The sequence below is a fragment of the Malaclemys terrapin genome, chromosome 15 (genome assembly GCF_027887155.1).
Source record: "Malaclemys terrapin pileata isolate rMalTer1 chromosome 15, rMalTer1.hap1, whole genome shotgun sequence".
NCBI classification, from domain to species: Eukaryota; Metazoa; Chordata; order Testudines; family Emydidae; genus Malaclemys; species Malaclemys terrapin.
In genome coordinates, this window is record NC_071519.1 from 27,772,466 (window position 1) to 27,788,763 (window position 16,298).

At 48.8% G+C, this 16,298-nt stretch overlaps 1 protein-coding gene across 1 annotated transcript in view; it reads right to left on the reverse strand.

The window, feature by feature from the left end:
* Window positions 1–13,342, reverse strand: part of GRIK4 (glutamate ionotropic receptor kainate type subunit 4) — a 315,876-nt gene extending 302,534 nt beyond the window's left edge. Inside the window, exon 1 of the mRNA XM_054005285.1 lies at window positions 13,270–13,342. The gene's annotated coding sequence lies outside the window, so the exon portion shown is untranslated. The remainder of the gene's footprint in view (window positions 1–13,269) is intronic.
* Between the last annotated feature and the right edge of the window lie 2,956 nt (window positions 13,343–16,298).

Genomic DNA, 16,298 nt, shown 5'->3' on the forward strand with positions numbered 1-16,298 from the left:
GACATTCAGCGTTTAGAAGTATTGAGACCCATGGGTTTGCTTTTGGGGTTTCTCTATCCCTAGTCTTAGCATTTGCAGTTGGAAGCTAATGTCTCTGAATTTTTCCATTGATAGTAATAATCTGTCATAGAAAATGTGTTGAGTGTTGACATCTTAAGACAGAAAAGATGCAGATTTCTGAACTGTTTGCAACACATTATAGAAATACATTCTGTGGGACTATTAAATATGGGGATTATTGACTGGATAAGCAGCAGCTCAATGGACTAGCTTGCAAATATGTCTTCAGACAATTCTTAAAATGCAGATTAATTAGCTAACAGACCAGAACAAGATATTTTTCACAGAGTTTTTAATGATCTGTTACATAAACAAATATCCAGACAGTTTTGTTTACATTTGTATTGGCTGCAACATTCTTCAATAGCCAAGCAGTGACTGAGAAGATTAAAATCTTGTTTAATGCTCGCCAGGAATTATAACACACAGGCATGTCAGCCCAGTTCAGAGAAAACCAGCTGTCTCCAGAGCCCATCATCAAACTTCTACCGCCACAGTATTCTCACCCTAGGCTATGTTTCCTGAACTTGAAAGCTGAGGCCTCACCACGTGCTGATAAAGGCCTATCTTTTGATGTTTAATTACACTGCTAATATTCAATGTTTCCTGGCTGGCACTTCAGCCAGCCCCCATTGAAGTGGACAGGGAATTTCACACCTCAGAGCTAGCGTTTCAAGCTCTCTGCAACCTCAGGCAGACATCACTTGCGTCCATTACACTTGGGTCACATTTTGAAGGTTTTCACAGATTTTTAAGGGCAGAAGGGACCTTCACCGTTATGACCTCCTGTATAACCTGGGCCAGAGAATCTCGCCCAGCAGTTCCTGCATCAAGTCCAGAACTTTTGATTGAATTATAGCAGATCTTTTAGAAAAAGATCCAGCTTTGATTTAAAGACTGCAAGGGATGGAGAATCCACCATATTCCCTACGTAAACTGTGCCAATGGATAATTACCTTCACTGTTAAAAATGTGTGCCTTAATACCAGCCTGAATTTGTCTAGCTTCAGCTTCCAGCAATGGGTCTTTTTATGCCTTTGTCTCTTCACTTTTCTTTTCACTAGGCAAAGTTCCAATAAAACATTAACATATTCACTTGCACATACTTATTACTTAGTCAGGATCAAGTTAATATTCAAAAGAACCTGGCTAAAGATTCTGGCTTGCTGGCTGGGGAGCCCTCCTCCTCCAAGTACACTAAAAAGGGTACACCACACTTCTACATACAGTACCTCGCCTCTTTTTGACGCCTCTCTTGTGTTAGTCTCGGTCCATTGCCAGGACAGGCCATATTTATGCCTTTCTCTGCTAGATTAAAGAGCAGTTTACTCTCACAACAAGTGCAACGTGGGTATAAAACGCTCTTTTTCTAACCTGGTTGTGTTTCACTCCTGCTTTCCACTGGTGTAAATGAAAAGGCAAGGTCGGGAGCAATGATGAATTAGGCCCCCACACAGGCTATCTGGAACAAGCAATCAGCTTATGCAGTGGGAAGAACAGGAATAAAGAGGGAGCGCGACAGGAACAAGTGGATATATTGTATAGCCAGGACCCAGGAACTAGTGAGTTGTAATCTGAGCTCTGCCATCAACTCAGTGAATTGCTCTAGGTAAGTCACTTAAAGCACTGCTCTACCATAGAAAGTTACTATGGCTCCTTCTTAGTCATCTTGGGTGAAATTCATCCCGATGCAGAGAGCCACCACAAGGCTCACCACTTTGGTGTTGGTGACCTGTGATAGACAGGAGGTCAGACTGATGATCTGGTGGTCCCTTCTGGCCGTAAGCTCCGTAAGTCTATGTGAATCCTCCTTAAACTCTCAAACCAGGGTGTAAGTGGGACGTCGGTGATGCTTGAAAACAAACAACAAAAGGTCTAAATGTATACTTAAGCTTACCAGAGGTCTTTCCTCTGGGGACCCTGACAGGTTCCAGGCTTCAGACCCTTCAGCAGGGTCTGCCCGCTCTTGGTTAACAGTCCATGTCAGTTTGCTGGACAAAAATGAGGGGCCCCCATTAAGCATTTGACCCTGGCCCTTTATATCACCAGCTCTTTGCTTCCTGGATCTCTTGACCCTGGTCTCAACTGGTCTATGCAATTCATCCCAGCAGGTGCTCCTTCTCTGGACCTGTTTACCTGTCCCACGGATGATAAGCGGTAATTATCCGCCACTGATTCTAGTTCCTGGACGGAGCTAAGCAACCCTCTCAACCAGCCAGCATACAGACCATGACTCTCAGAGATACAGGTGGCATTTACCCAGATAACATTTATAAAGCAGCTTCGATAGTCTCCAGATAGGCCGGCGTTCATCACATCTGTCACACGGAGCACCTCTGAAAATCAGGCCCAGCTAGGGTAGACACCGATCCCAGTTTTCCCAGGAGCAGGTTTGGGTTTTTTTAGACCGTTGTCCCAGGAGATCTGCAAGGTGCTAAGTACACGCTGCCAGCTCACCAGTTTTGTGGACTCAGAGTCATCCCAGATGTCCCGGGTTTTTTGCACAACAGCAGTGGCAACCTAGGCCCATGCTAGTTTAGGCTGGGCACCCCAAAATTCCACCAAAAATTGAGATGTAGGGGCCAGAGGCTGCCCTCCTTTGCCCCAGTGTCAGTCTGGAGTGAGTTCCCTGACATAAATGGTGTGCGAGACGCATCAATCTGTAAGTATTCCTCATGATGATGAATGGACTGATCCATTTGCCTCCTGTTGTTTCTTGAGGCCAAATCCCATGACAGTGACAGGACAGAAAAGCCACCTTTTAAAAGCAGTAAAATACTCACCGAACTGTGGCGAATGCCCAAGCAACCGTGGGTGGGAAATCTGTATTATGATGACTTTCTGCTCCTGGGGAGGGCTAAGACCTCGCATGACTCGTTTGTGTCCGGAGTGAATTTTTGCAGACTTGTTATAAACCCTTGAGAAGCAGGGTTTATAAGGTCACAGCAGCATTTCCATTAACTCTAGCCTAGCTAGGGACTGCCAATGTGATATATGCTCCCTATTTATGCAGAGGCATACATATGAAATGAAGTCAAGACAAAGCTTCTTTGCTTTATTTCCACATCACTGTGCCGGATGCTGAGTTAACCAAACACAGTAAAAAGGGAGGGAGGATGGAAGAGGGGGAAAAAGTGTGTGTCTGGCTCTTTCCCTCATGAAGGATGCAAATCAATTCTGCAGACTTTAAAGCCGCGTGATTTCAGTAGAGATGCAAATCCTCACATGCAGGATAGCTCACTGGGTGCTCAGTTGAGACATGGGTTGGAAATTACATTATGCAGCTGCTTCTCAGCAGAAGGACAGTCAGCATAAGCATTGCAGCTTCGTCCCATCACCTGGCCGGGATCTGATATGGGGATTTGCAGCTGAGCAGCAAAAAAAAAAAAAAAAAAAAAAAATGTAAAAGCTGTATAAATCCTCCACGGTTTTGGCGATGAAGTGTTATCTTCTGAACCATTTAGGGGAGCAGTTCCAAGAGTCTCTCCCTAAACACACCCCTGGTTGTCCTGATCACTGCTTTGGAGGACTCACCTGTTGGCTCTCTGTACCATTACCTCTCCTCCCCTGCAAGCTTCACACTATGCAGAAGCCGAGGTTGGGAGTACTGCATGGCAGGAGAAAATGCTGGAAAAGGCCTATGGGATTTGCCATACTACTGACAACACGCTAAGCAGGGCCAGCCAGAGGATTCAGGGGGCCTGGGGCAAAGCAATTTTGGGGGCCCCTTCCATAAAAAAAAAGTTGCAATACCATAGAATACTATGTTCTCGTGGGGACCCCTGTGGGGCCCGGGGCAAACTGCCCCACTTGCCCCTCCCTCTGGGCGGCCCTGACGCTAAGTACTAAAAGAGCACCAAGAGAGGGACACAGCGCCCCATCAAGCGCAGCACCCTGACGTCTACAGTGACTAGTCTCTGCTGTGTCAGACGAAGTCCTCTGGTGCTCCCCAGCAATGTATCGACCTGTCTGCAATGCTGTAGGTGGTCTTTGGGTGAGGAATTCCCTTCCTAAGACCTAGGGCAACCACAGAGCTCAACAACGTTCTTTACTATAGAGAGATCAATTTTTTTGGCTTAAACTTTTCTCCTTTCCCTGGGAAAAAAAACACAGATTCAGCATCATCGAAAGGTTTCGGTGAATTGTTCATATATTTATAAAAAGAAAAAAAAAATTGGAAAAGTCAAAATGTTGCAACATTTTTGAAAGATTTCAATTTTTCGATCCAACATGACTTCGGTTGAAAATTTCCTTCCGTTTGATTTAAAAGATTAAAATCTCTTGAAATCAAAACAAAACTTTGGCTTACGAATTCTTCTTCAGCTTTTGGGTTACCAAAATTTTTTTGGTTTGGGTCAACCCAGAACTATTATTTTTTTTTTTAAACTACCAGAGAACCAAAAAACAAAGAACGGTCATTTGCACAGTTCTACTCTTTACCAAGAAAGAGATGATGGATGGGAAAACTGAGGCACAGGAAGCTGCCGTGACTTGCCCTAAATCACCCAGCAGGCCATTGGCAGAAGCACAAACAGAACCCCCATTCCTGACTCCTAATCCAGTGCTCTATCCACTAGATGTTACTGTCTCCCCCTCTTTACCGCTGTGCTCCAGGCTTTGTTAATATCTGCTCTGCACCCGGTGATCAAGACTAGATAGCACTTCAGATGAGGCCACCTGCTACAAGGTCAGAATCTCTTTCCATGCTAACTTTCTTTCACAGTGCTCCCACACAGGCTATTTGCCTTTTAAACTACTACTGCACACAGAACCAGTTATCTTCCCTGACCTCTCTTGCCGATTGCTCCTACGTCTCCCTGTTCCTCGGAAGATCCCATAGATTCACAGCCCGCCTGCCTCCGGGAGAGAAGATTCAGACTGGTTTTGCCAGTGTGCATTACTTGGTACATTTATTCCAGTTAAATCCCAGCTGCCAGCATGCTGACCAATCCCCTGATGTGCTTCAATCTAGCTGCCGTGCCTCTTAAATCTCCTCAGCGTTTAGTAACCAAAGCAAGTTCTTTTCAACAGCAAAATGGTCTCCTACCCCCTCCCTGGTCCACTTCCTCCTCCGAATCATTACATATAATAAACAGCTCCAGCCTCTATGCAAGGACCCCGCTCCCACCCACCAATAACCTGTTTGCCCTCTCAGCAGCAACCTTCCATTACAGCTCCATTTTCTGTTACTTACCTAGTTAAACCACCACCCGACTTTGCCCCTTAACCTGTGGTTATTTATTTGCCTCACTCTGTTATTTATCTCCTTTAATAGTCTCTTACAAAGGACCTAATGGAAAGCTTGATGAAAATCCAAGTAAATTATGTCCATTGGGTCATCATCAGCTCTCCTGTTTCATTAACTTGCCCAGTAATCTCTACCAGGTTTAAGGTGGCAGATTTCTGCCCCTGTTCTCACACAAGTCATGTTGGTTTGACCGTGCAGGTTCGCCAGATCCAAGTATTTAAGAATATAAGGACGGCCAGACTGGGTCAGACCAAAGGTCCATCAAGCCCAGTATCCTGTCCTCTGACTGTGGCCAATGGCAGGTGCCCCAAAGGGAATGAACAGAACAGGTAATTATCAAGTGATCCATCCCCTGTCACCCAATCCCAGCTGCTGGCAAACAGAGGCTAGGGAGTTTGAAGCTTTGAGCCTTCATTCGACTGTTAGTTGCCAGGGAACAGAAATGAGATGTGCTGGGCTAATTTATTGGAACTTCTGTTTTTATTTTACTTTTTAAACGCATTATGGGTCAAAGTCATTCCTGCTGCAAAGCCACTGGCTCATGGAACCGGTCCCCACAACAGCCTCAGGAAGAGTTGCCACTTTGAAGTTAATACTGCAAAGCCATGTTAATAGTGCTGCTATTTCACACTTTATTTATCCCAGAGCCCTCAGATGAACCGTCAGGATCCTGCTGATTTACAGCACCCAAGTTTCTCAAGTCACTCCATTACTTCCTCTTTGTAGAGCTCACTTGCTGTTAATTTCCTGTGAATGGGAATTGCTCCAGCATCCAGATGCAAAGAAATCCTTGAACTTCCCCATCCACCCACTTCCTCCCTTCATTTTCCTCTTCAATTGTTCCTTGCACAACTTTTGGCCCTGAGGCTACAGTCACCTATGCAGCCTTTTAATGTATTGCCCGAATTTTGTATTATTCTCCTCAGTACCACTGGATACATAGGGCCAGATCTGCAGCTGGTTTCAACTGACTTAGCTGCACTGATGTTGTCAATTGATCTGGTCTGTACTCTCTTACCTCGCTTCACCATTGGCATAGCCCTTGCATTCCAGTCTGTGGTGAGCTTTCCACTCTACGAGAATGTCTTTTTCTAGGCCTAATAAACTGGCCCATTTGAGGCAGAGTGACTAGCCAATAAAGCAGGGGACTGGAGGTCAGGGCTCCTACCTTCTATCTGATTTTAGCTCTCCCACTGGCTCGCTTCCCTTGGACAAGTCACTTCACCTCTCTGTGCTCCCATTTCACTGTGTGTAAAAAGGGGAGAAAGACACTCACCCTCTTTTGTAAGGTTTCAGAGTAGCAGCCGTGTTAGTCTGTATCCGCAAAAAACAGGAGTACTTGTGGCACCTTAGAGACTAACAAATTTATTGGAGCATAAGCTTTCGTGGCATCCGAAGAAGTGGGCTGTAGTCCACGAAAGCTTATGCTCTAATAAATTTGTTAGTCTCTAAGGTGCCACAAGTACTCCTGTCCTCTTTTGTAAATTACTTTGAGAGGGGTGCAGGAGAAGTACCTCAGCGATGCTCAGTATTCTTCACTCCAACTCTACTGCTTTCCATTTGCCTGTGGGTTTTGTTGTTCTTTTGTACTCTGACATCTACAAAGCTTCAGTACCCCGACTGCCCCCATCCCTAAATAGCTCTTTGGGCTGCTTGTGGGACATTTAACATTGGTCTGTTTCTCCACTTTTCCCATCAGCCTCCAGTCAACCAATTTCCTCAACATTTTCAAACCTGCCCTTTTATAGTTTGCCATCACTGCATTATCCCTAAGGGAGTCACTCCCGATTACATTAAACACAGTCGTGCCATGGTCACTCGCCAACAGAGCTGCTAAATCCACATTCTTGTCTAGTACAGGAAGCTAAATCAAGAGTTACCATAGGTACCAAAACACGCTGCTCTAAAAAGCAGCTGTTTATTAATGCCATAAATTGTTCCTCCAATCCAGGCCCAACATACCAGACAGTGTGTTAATATTGGGGTAGTTAAAACTGCTCATTAGGTTCCATCAGATTTTGAAACTTCTTTCACCTCTGTGAACACACTAAGTTCTTTCTTGTTCTGAGCTGATGCCCTATGCTGCACTCCTACAATTATATTAACATTTCCACTAACAGGGACTTATAACCAAATAAATTGGACTCTGTGGCCTCCTCTGCATTGGAATAAACTTGCAATAGCATCTGGAGTCTGTTTTCTGTATACAGAAATTCCCCATTCGGAGAACTGAGTTTCCCATTCCTTTCAACAAGGAATCACCAATATTCCATGGATTTCTATCAACCCACTGAGTCTAGGACAGGGGATCTCAAACTGGGGGTTGGGACCCCTCAGAAGGTTATTATATGGGGGGTCGTGAGCTGTCTGCCTCCACCCTAAACCCCGCTTTTCTTCCAGCATTTATAATGGTGTTAAATATATAAAAATGTGTTTTTAATTTATAAGGGGGAATCGCACTCATAGGCTTGCTATGTGAAAGGGGTCACCAGTACAAAAGTTTGAGAACCACTGAGTCTAGGAGCTACCAGTTATGCTGTTCTCTTCCTTAGACAAGAATTACAGTTGCTCCCCACTTGAAGCTCTGGGTCAGCACAGACAGCTGAACATTTTGTGATTGCCTGAGAAGCCCCCAAACATGGAACGGGGGGCACTTCTGAAAAGGCTAATGCAGGGGCTGACGGCCTTCTATCTGCACCTTAAGAACGCTGGGGTCTGATTTTTATAAGTCAGCTCCAGCTTAGGTCAATGGGAGAGGAAGGTGCTTAGCACCTCTTGTGAATCAGCCCTTTGGCTTTCAGGACTTTGTTTCCCTATCAAGCCAGGATGCACCATAACCAGCAGTCCCCCCCACTCAACCCAGCGCTCGCCCTTGCATTGGTGGGATCCAACTGCCAAAGGCAGCTACTCTCTTGTGGTTCTTTTGTCACTAGTGGATAGAAAGAGAGGCAAGGATTCTGGGGAAACAACCTGAGAAGTCCGGCAGTTAAGGCACAGGGGACAAGGACTTGAGTGACCCAAGTTCAACCCACAGATCTGCCCTGCCTCAGTTCCCCATCTGTAACATGGGGAACACAACACGCTCTCACCCCTTGTCTATTTAGGGTGAACGCTCTTTGAGGCAGGAACTATCTTACTCCATCTATGTCCAGACCCCGCACAATGGGGCCCTAATTTTGGTTGAGGCCTCTGGATGCTACTGCATTACTAATCAACAAGCCAAGAAGTCCATTACACAGACAGACAATTAACATCACTTCTCCTGCCACACCTCCTTCTAAGGTGCCCACTAAACCCAGAATGACCTCCCTTCCCATGGTTAAAGTAGATGAAAGCAGAGCGGGAGCACTGCCCATCTGGACTGAGGAGATAGGCACACATCCACTCCCCCTTGCCTGTAGCCCTCCTCCATTCTATCCCAGCCTCTCTTCTTTCAAATCCCTTCTCAAAATCCACCCTCTTTCACTAAGGTCAATGCAGGGTAGGGGGTTAATGGTGCTCAGTGCCTCACAGGACCATTTAAGCCTCTTGCCTTCTAAGTAACTTGCTCATTTAAACGTTTTTTTAATTAACTGTTTGCCTTTCGACTGGCTTCTCCTATATTTTAACCAGCCTATTTTATCGATTTCTTATCCTAGTAAATTCTCCTCTTTACTTCAGCCCTTAATGCTAACTGATTCTCAATGTGTATTTACTCCTCTTCCCTACTTTCTCACCTCTGTCACTTTCAGCTCCTTCTCTTTCTTCTTTCCTCTCCTTCCCACCTCTTCACTGACAGGAAGACCCGTCCCCAACCCAGGCAATCTCTTTCCACTCCCCAAGGAGCCAACATTCATTGTGGGTTCCTGACACAAACTTCCAACTTTCCATCAAGCTATTCAGAAAGCAGTTTTTCCCCCCAGGTAAGGGCCGTTCAGCAACTGGGTTGAAGCATCCATTGTGATCCTAAAGGGACAGAACTTGGCTGGAATGGACATAACAAGGAGGCTACTGGACACATACCAACACTGTGGTTCTTCTTCATTCTCTGCCTCCCAGACTAACACATCTTAGAGTCCCCATAATCCTGGCTGATTCTTAACTCAGTAGGTCATTGCTCACCTACTGCTCTATTAGAGGGCTACGTAATCAGCACACACATGGGATTGGGCAGATGGGATTTCTTGACACACTTTAGTATATAGATAACAAAGTCGTTCCACAGTGATAATATGTACAACCGCCTGGATCCTCCTTTGATGAGCTCTCTGAAGACCAACTCCCTTAAATTATCCACCACTCTCCTACCAATCACCGAACGTTTTTGGCTTCTGGGTATTTAGGCTCACGTGACTATGATCGACATCCTCAGCTCAGTTTTTCTTCACACCGACGTTGGTAAAGAAAATCTTCAGCAACAAACATCCAGTCAACAGCAATGCAGTCATTCCTAAGTGCTGCAGCACCCATGCTGAAATCCCCGCACACAGCATGACTTTACAGGTGGCCTGTCCCTGGATGAGAGGAAATTTTGCTGGACAGATTACCCCCCCCCCCCCCCACTCATCAGGCGCATCTCTCTCCATTCCAGACCCGAACGGAGGAGCTAGAATTGGCATTCCCCTGATCTCAGCCTGTGGCTCATTATTTTGAAGATTTTCAACCTTTCATGGAACATGCCTCTCAAAATGGAAGTGGCGGAGAGGATCTGTATTAGGAGCTGGTACCTGAAGGGTTAACAGACTATGTTTTAAAACATCTCTCTCTAAGGATTTCATGCAATTCATTTTGTGCTGCTGAAAGGTTCCAAATGGACAACCTACGCCCACTTTATCTCCAGAACGGAGGCACTGACAGTACAATTTTCCTCCATGCCATCACTAACTTTAGTAGTTCAGTCTCCACGGCCCATTCATCCACTGCTTTCTTCCAGGGGTACTAATTTATGTCCGGTCTGGTGATGTAAAAGCCTGTCCACCAGGAAATAGATTAAGCCAAACAATTCTTTTCACCACACCACCAAACAGCACTTTGACAGTTTTCAGTCATTAGTAATCTGGACTGGATTTGAACCAGCGACCTGCAGGTGAAAGGTTCAGTCGCACATTACCTCTCTTCCCAGCCATGCCAGTTCCCCTAAAATACAACGGTTACACTAACATGTGTATGTTAAAACTGTCTTATGTCAAGAAAGCTTTTAAAGTATCCAGCCTTGGCACTGCTGGAGACTAGCTGCAGATTCATCTAACAAAGCCCTTTTCTATTCTTATGTGAAATGTAGCAAAAGAAAAGCCTCGGCACAAAAATACCAAGTCTTGTTAACAGCAGCCTCCTACCTGCACGCACGTACACACGTGCCTTGGTGGCTAAAAGAATTGGCTCCAGCTAGTGGTTCGAAAAGGAGGATTCTGCAGCAGGCTTTGGGTATTAGGCATCAGTTCCTGCTGGAAGGAAGAATAGAAGGCTCTGCCCTGCTAGCTAGCCACAGCAAGATGTAGACACTAGGTACTGGCTCCTGAAACACTTGGAAGACTGTCCTGCTACATCGAGGCCTGGGCACTTAGCAACTACTTCTCCCTGCTGGAGGCTAGAAGGGGCAACTCTAGTCTGGATGCTACTGCTGCAGGACGTGGGCATCGGCTCCTGCTGGAGGCTGGAAAGGGAGGGAAATTGCCCTGGACGCTACTGCAACCAGACGTGGGCATTGTACACTGTCTCCTGCTAGAGGCCTGGAGGCAAAACACAGCTCTTGTATGCCCAGCAGAGAGCTCCTCAACCGGAAATGAGCAAAGTGCTGAAAATTAAACAAGCCCAGACTGAGTAATGTGTGCATATTAGATTAACTCTCCCGAGGGTCGCGACCTTGAGGAATGAATTCTGCCAGTTTGGGAAAATAATAAACCTGATTAATGATGAGCAATGCGCAGTATCTACAGCAAACATCCTCCCCTCTCCCTCTGCCCAAAAGGCTCCCGTTCAGAGTTGCAGGGCATGCTTGCGATGAAACATCTCTGTTATGGCAGAATAAAGCTGGGCGTAGGGAGGCTTTTGGAATCCCTCCGCACCTTTCAAAGCTACACTATTAACAAGGGTCTGCACAAGGATTATACCTGAATTTCCAGGTAACCTTCTCTCTCTCTCTTTCTCACACACACACACGAATGAGGGATCCCAGATGAAAATCACGCTAGGACTAACTCGCCCCTGGTGTAACTCCATTGAATCCAGTGGAGTGACATTATGGATTGGTTTGACCCCATCTTCCTAACCCAAAGACATTGGGAAAATAGCCATCTAAAGGTATTTCTGAAAATGCCAATGACTGCAAGGTCCGGCCACTAAAATAGCCACTTCCAACTATCAGGCAAGCGTCCACTTCAGCCAGCTCTGCTCCTATACTCTGTGAAATTACCACGCGCTTCCCATGACATCAGGGAAGTGAAGTCATCTCCAGGTAAACCATGGGAACTGGGCTTTGTGCTTTATTCCTGCTCTCTTTAGGTTTCAGCTTTGATGAAGGCTGGGGTACAGAGCTCAGTTATTTACAACGCTTGATATGCTAAAGTACTGTGGCCACAAATAATCTGCCGCAGTAGGGCTGGTGGGAGAGTCCTTTGCAAGCACTAATAGATGATATAATGGATAACAACAATGTAGTTGGGAAGCTTTAATGCAATGGTACGTTTCTGTTGGTTAAATCTTTTTAAAACAGTTTAGACTGTGACGTCATTACAAGTCCATGCAGGATGCCAGAGTCCTACGGGGTGGGAAGGAGAGCTCTCCTGGCCACCCTTTCTCCAGGAAACATAGATTGGGATATTTTCAGGAGCCCTGCTATGGAGACAGTGTCAGGAGGTGCCCCACTGCTCACAACCCCGAGGTCAGCCACAAAGAAAGGGTGGTTGCTTAGAGAAACAGATGCCATTTGAAAGACTCTTTATAAGTGTCCATGACTGTATAGCCAGCCATGCCATCCCTCCATCCATCTCTCCCTCACCCACCAGCTGCCATGCCTTCATCCCGTTCCTCCATCCACTACTCACTTCTCCAACCACGCCACCCACCACCACTGCACCTTCTTCTTCTCCTTCCAAAACTCCCCCCCACCCCATCCTTGTCTCTTCCACCTATTCATCTCTCCCCCCACTCCACGCCCCCTTCATCCTTCACCCCCATCCCTCTCTAGAGCATCCTCCCAGGCCCTCCTCTCCCCCATAGCATCACTTCCCAGGGGGGTTATCTTGCACAGTATCTATTTTTATTAACAGGTAATTTTTTTAACATTTTTTTGATTCTCATTATGAAAGATCTGCTCGAAATCTGAGTCATTTCAAACAGTTCGAGCCTGCTTTTCACCTCCCCAGCCATGGCACAGACAGCTCCTGCAGTCCAGCCTCTGCCAAAAAGGATCACAAAACTAGACCCAGCTGTCTCCTACCCCCCAACACCTATCCTCTTCTCCCAGCTAATACAGGGACCTTGGAGTTGCTTTTTCATTTCTTAGCCACCATTCCCCGCCTGGGTAGATTCTGGTACCTACTCCCCCTCCCTCAGTTCCCCTTCCCTCCTCCTTCTCCTCCCCGCGATTGGGCCCCGGGGGGATGATCCTGAACCCCAGGGCAAAAGGTGGCCCCGATGCAGAGGAGACTGGGGATAAAGAGGGCAGCGGGGTGGGGGGCGAGAGGAGGCGCTGGGAAGCACAGGAGTCCGGGTGGGCGAGGGTGAACGGCTCCAGCGGGGCCCCGGGCAGGACACAGGCTGGATGGGGCGCAAGGAGGCAAAGCCCCGTAGCGGGACCGGGCGGGGAGGAAGCTGTCTCTCCCCGGAAAGCGGCTGCAGGAGCCTCCGAGCGCGGGGCTGGGCGCGGGGCAGCGGCGGTGCACTGGAGCCGGGGACCCCGCCGGGGGGCGCCGAGGCGCGGGGCGGGCGTGCGGGGGGCCGGGGCTGGCACAACCGAGCCGCAGCGGCGGCCGGTCTCCTACCTGAGCGGCTCCCCGGGGCTCCGGGCTGGACAGCGGGCGGGAGCCGGGGCTTTTCCCGCAGACTCGGCGGCGCTCTCCTCTCACGCCGATCCGGCAGCGGCAGCAGCGGAGAGACCGTGTCCGGCAGCACCGGGGAGGAGCGGAGGGAACAGGGGGGGCCCCCGGTGGAGACCGGGGGAACTGCACGGGGCTGGGGGTGCAGTGCCGGAGATCACGGCTGGGGGAGGAGGGGGGGGCAGAAACTGGGGACAGGGGAACACGGGGTGGGGTGCGGTACCAGGGGGAAGGGGAATGGCAGGGGGTGCAGTGCCGGGGGGCACGGGCTGGGGGGGGTGCGGTGCCGGGGGGAGAGGAGACGGCGGGTGGGGGGAATTGCAGGGGTGCACTACCCGGGTGGAAGGGGCATGGCACGGGGGGCAGTACCCGGGGGGAGGAGGCACGATGGGGGTGCACTATCCGGGAAGAGGGGACATGGCGGGGGGGGGCAGTACCCGGGAGGAAGGGAACACGGCCGGGTGGGGGCAGTACCGGGAGGAGGAGGGGACAGTACCTGGGCGGAGAGGAGCACAGCACGGGGGTGTGTGCAGTACACGGGGGGGGGGGGTAGTACCGGGAGGAGGAGGTACTGCCGGGGGGGGGCAGTACCCGAGGGGAGGGGAGCACGGGGGGGTGCACTACCGGGAGGAGGAGGGGACAGTACCCGGGGGGAGGGGAGCAGTACCTGAGGGGGGGCAGGGGAGCACTGCCATGGGGGGCAGCACGGGCCAGGCAGAGCCCCCCGTCCCCATGCCCCGCGTGGGGGGATGGCAGGAGTCACTGGAGAGGGGCGCTGGGGCCCCCTGCTGGAGCCAGGGGGAAAGGGGGGGATGAAGCCGAGGGGCGAGAGGAGCGGAGCGAAAGGGTCCGGGTCCGGGTCCGGGTCCCGGCCCCGGCCCCTAGCTCGGAAAGCGGAGCGGAGGCTGTGTCCCACAGAGAAGCGAAGTGCGGGAGCCGGCTAGTGCCCCAGGCAGCAGGAGCGAGCAGTGGGGCCCCCGGCGGAAGGATGCGCGGGGTCCCGGGATGTTGCCTTAGGGAAATGGCCACTGTCAATCAAAATAAAAACCCATGGCCTCAATTTTCAAAAATGACCAGTGGTTTGAGAGACCGGCTTGAGAGCGCTGGGAGGGGCCTGGCTTCGAGACGTGCTGAGCAACCCCCCCGCACAGGTGTCTGGAGCTGGCCAGCCCCAATTAGTAACTGCTGTGAAGCCCCCGGGCTGGTATATTGCAAATGATCGGATTTCTTGACTGGACACTGTTTCCTTCCCTCCTGCTGGCGAAAGGGGGGGGGGGCGGCTTTGGACACGATGGAGTTAGCTGTGAGCAAAGGCATTTATCACAATCTTAACCTTCAAGGTTAACATCTCCCCCTTCCCCAGCACAGAGTGCTGGGAAGCCATGGGGCATATCCACCCAAGGCAAAAACAATTCCTGCACCTACTGATTGTCAGTTATATAGTCAGATCAGATAGGAGTGGGCAGAACTGGGCCCTTCTCTTACCGTAAAACAACAACAAATACTTTGTATTAGCCCAGAGGGCTGTTGTCACACTGCTGTAAGCGGCAGTCCTAGGGCACAGTGCTGTCCAAGACTGTAATTTTGGTTTATGGGGTTTTTGAATGGCAAGAAACATAAAGCTTTTACACCTTCAATTAACTGGACTTGTGCATTAACAGCAATGAGCTGCTATTTCAGACAAACTCATCTTCCCCTCCTGCTGGGAAGAAACAGCATTGAGAGAGAGGAGAAAAGGGAACAGCTTCACTCAGGGGAAAATGCTTCCGCCACAGAGTCAAATTGTTCATAAGACTCACAGGTAAGAGCCGCCGGGGGCTTTGAACTCATCCCCTTCACGCATCATTTCTCTTAGGACAATAGCTACAAGTCACTTACTCCTTGAATCATCCCTGAGCCTTTACAAGAATGGACCAGCCCAATCATTTATTATTCTCTGTGTGAAAGGGCATTTCCCTAAGTCTGGGCTACACTTGCTTTTCGGTTATGTCTAGGCCCCCAAGCTCCTACACTCGTGGTTGTCTAGGCTGCAACACTGATGAAAGTGGGGGATTGCACCTCAGTTTGAATACAGGGGGGAACGGTGGCAGGGCGGTGCTGGGAAGAAAAGAAAAGGAGAGTGGGTAAAAGTAGAGGCTGGATAATTTTGTGAGCAGCTTCTGCACTTAAAGAGGCTAAAACAGGGAGGAATCACCATGGCGTGCTTCAGGGCATAAACTGGCCCTTGCAGGAGGAAATCCCACTGTATGTTCATTGTAGGCCAGATCCTGATGAGTGCTGAGTTCGTGGCACTTTCTGTCTGTGGAGTGGTTTGCTTTGCAACCTGGGTGGTCTCCAACGGTTGTTCTTTTGTACTGAATACAGATACAATCTCTACCTGGTGGAAAGTCCTGCAAGATGTTCTGGTGAGCTTCAGCCTTGGGGGTAGGGTTGTAAAAAGATGTCTGCAGAGCCGGAAAGCTAATCCAAGGTCTTGACTTCAGAAACTCTCAGGGTCAAATTCCCAGCAGGTATAAATCAGCATAGGTCCAGTGAAATCAATTAAGTTCTTTCACCTTACAGCAGCTGAGGATCTTTTCTTTAGCATTTAACAGAAGGAAGGTGGAGAGAGACCATTCCCCCCACAAAAACATCAGAAAGACAAGTTCACACTGGCAAGTGCCCTCGAAATCCAGGAGGCAGAGGTGCTAACCCCCAGGAACTTGGCAAAGTGGGAAATTGAAACACAGGAATGCTGATATGAGCTTCTTGTTCTCCTATTTTCCCCCCTAAAGAGCTCTAGTTCAACAGGCAGGAACCTAGAGGTTGGCTTAGAACTAGAATAGCTCATTGCCCTAGTTCTCACTTTTGGAGCTCAGATTGTTTCTGGGATCATTCAGTAGGGAAATTATTGGTAATAGGTGCTACCATCATATATTTACCAAGACCAGAAGTGGGCTTGGGGGCCTATTGCGAGTGCTGCTTTACAAAGACAG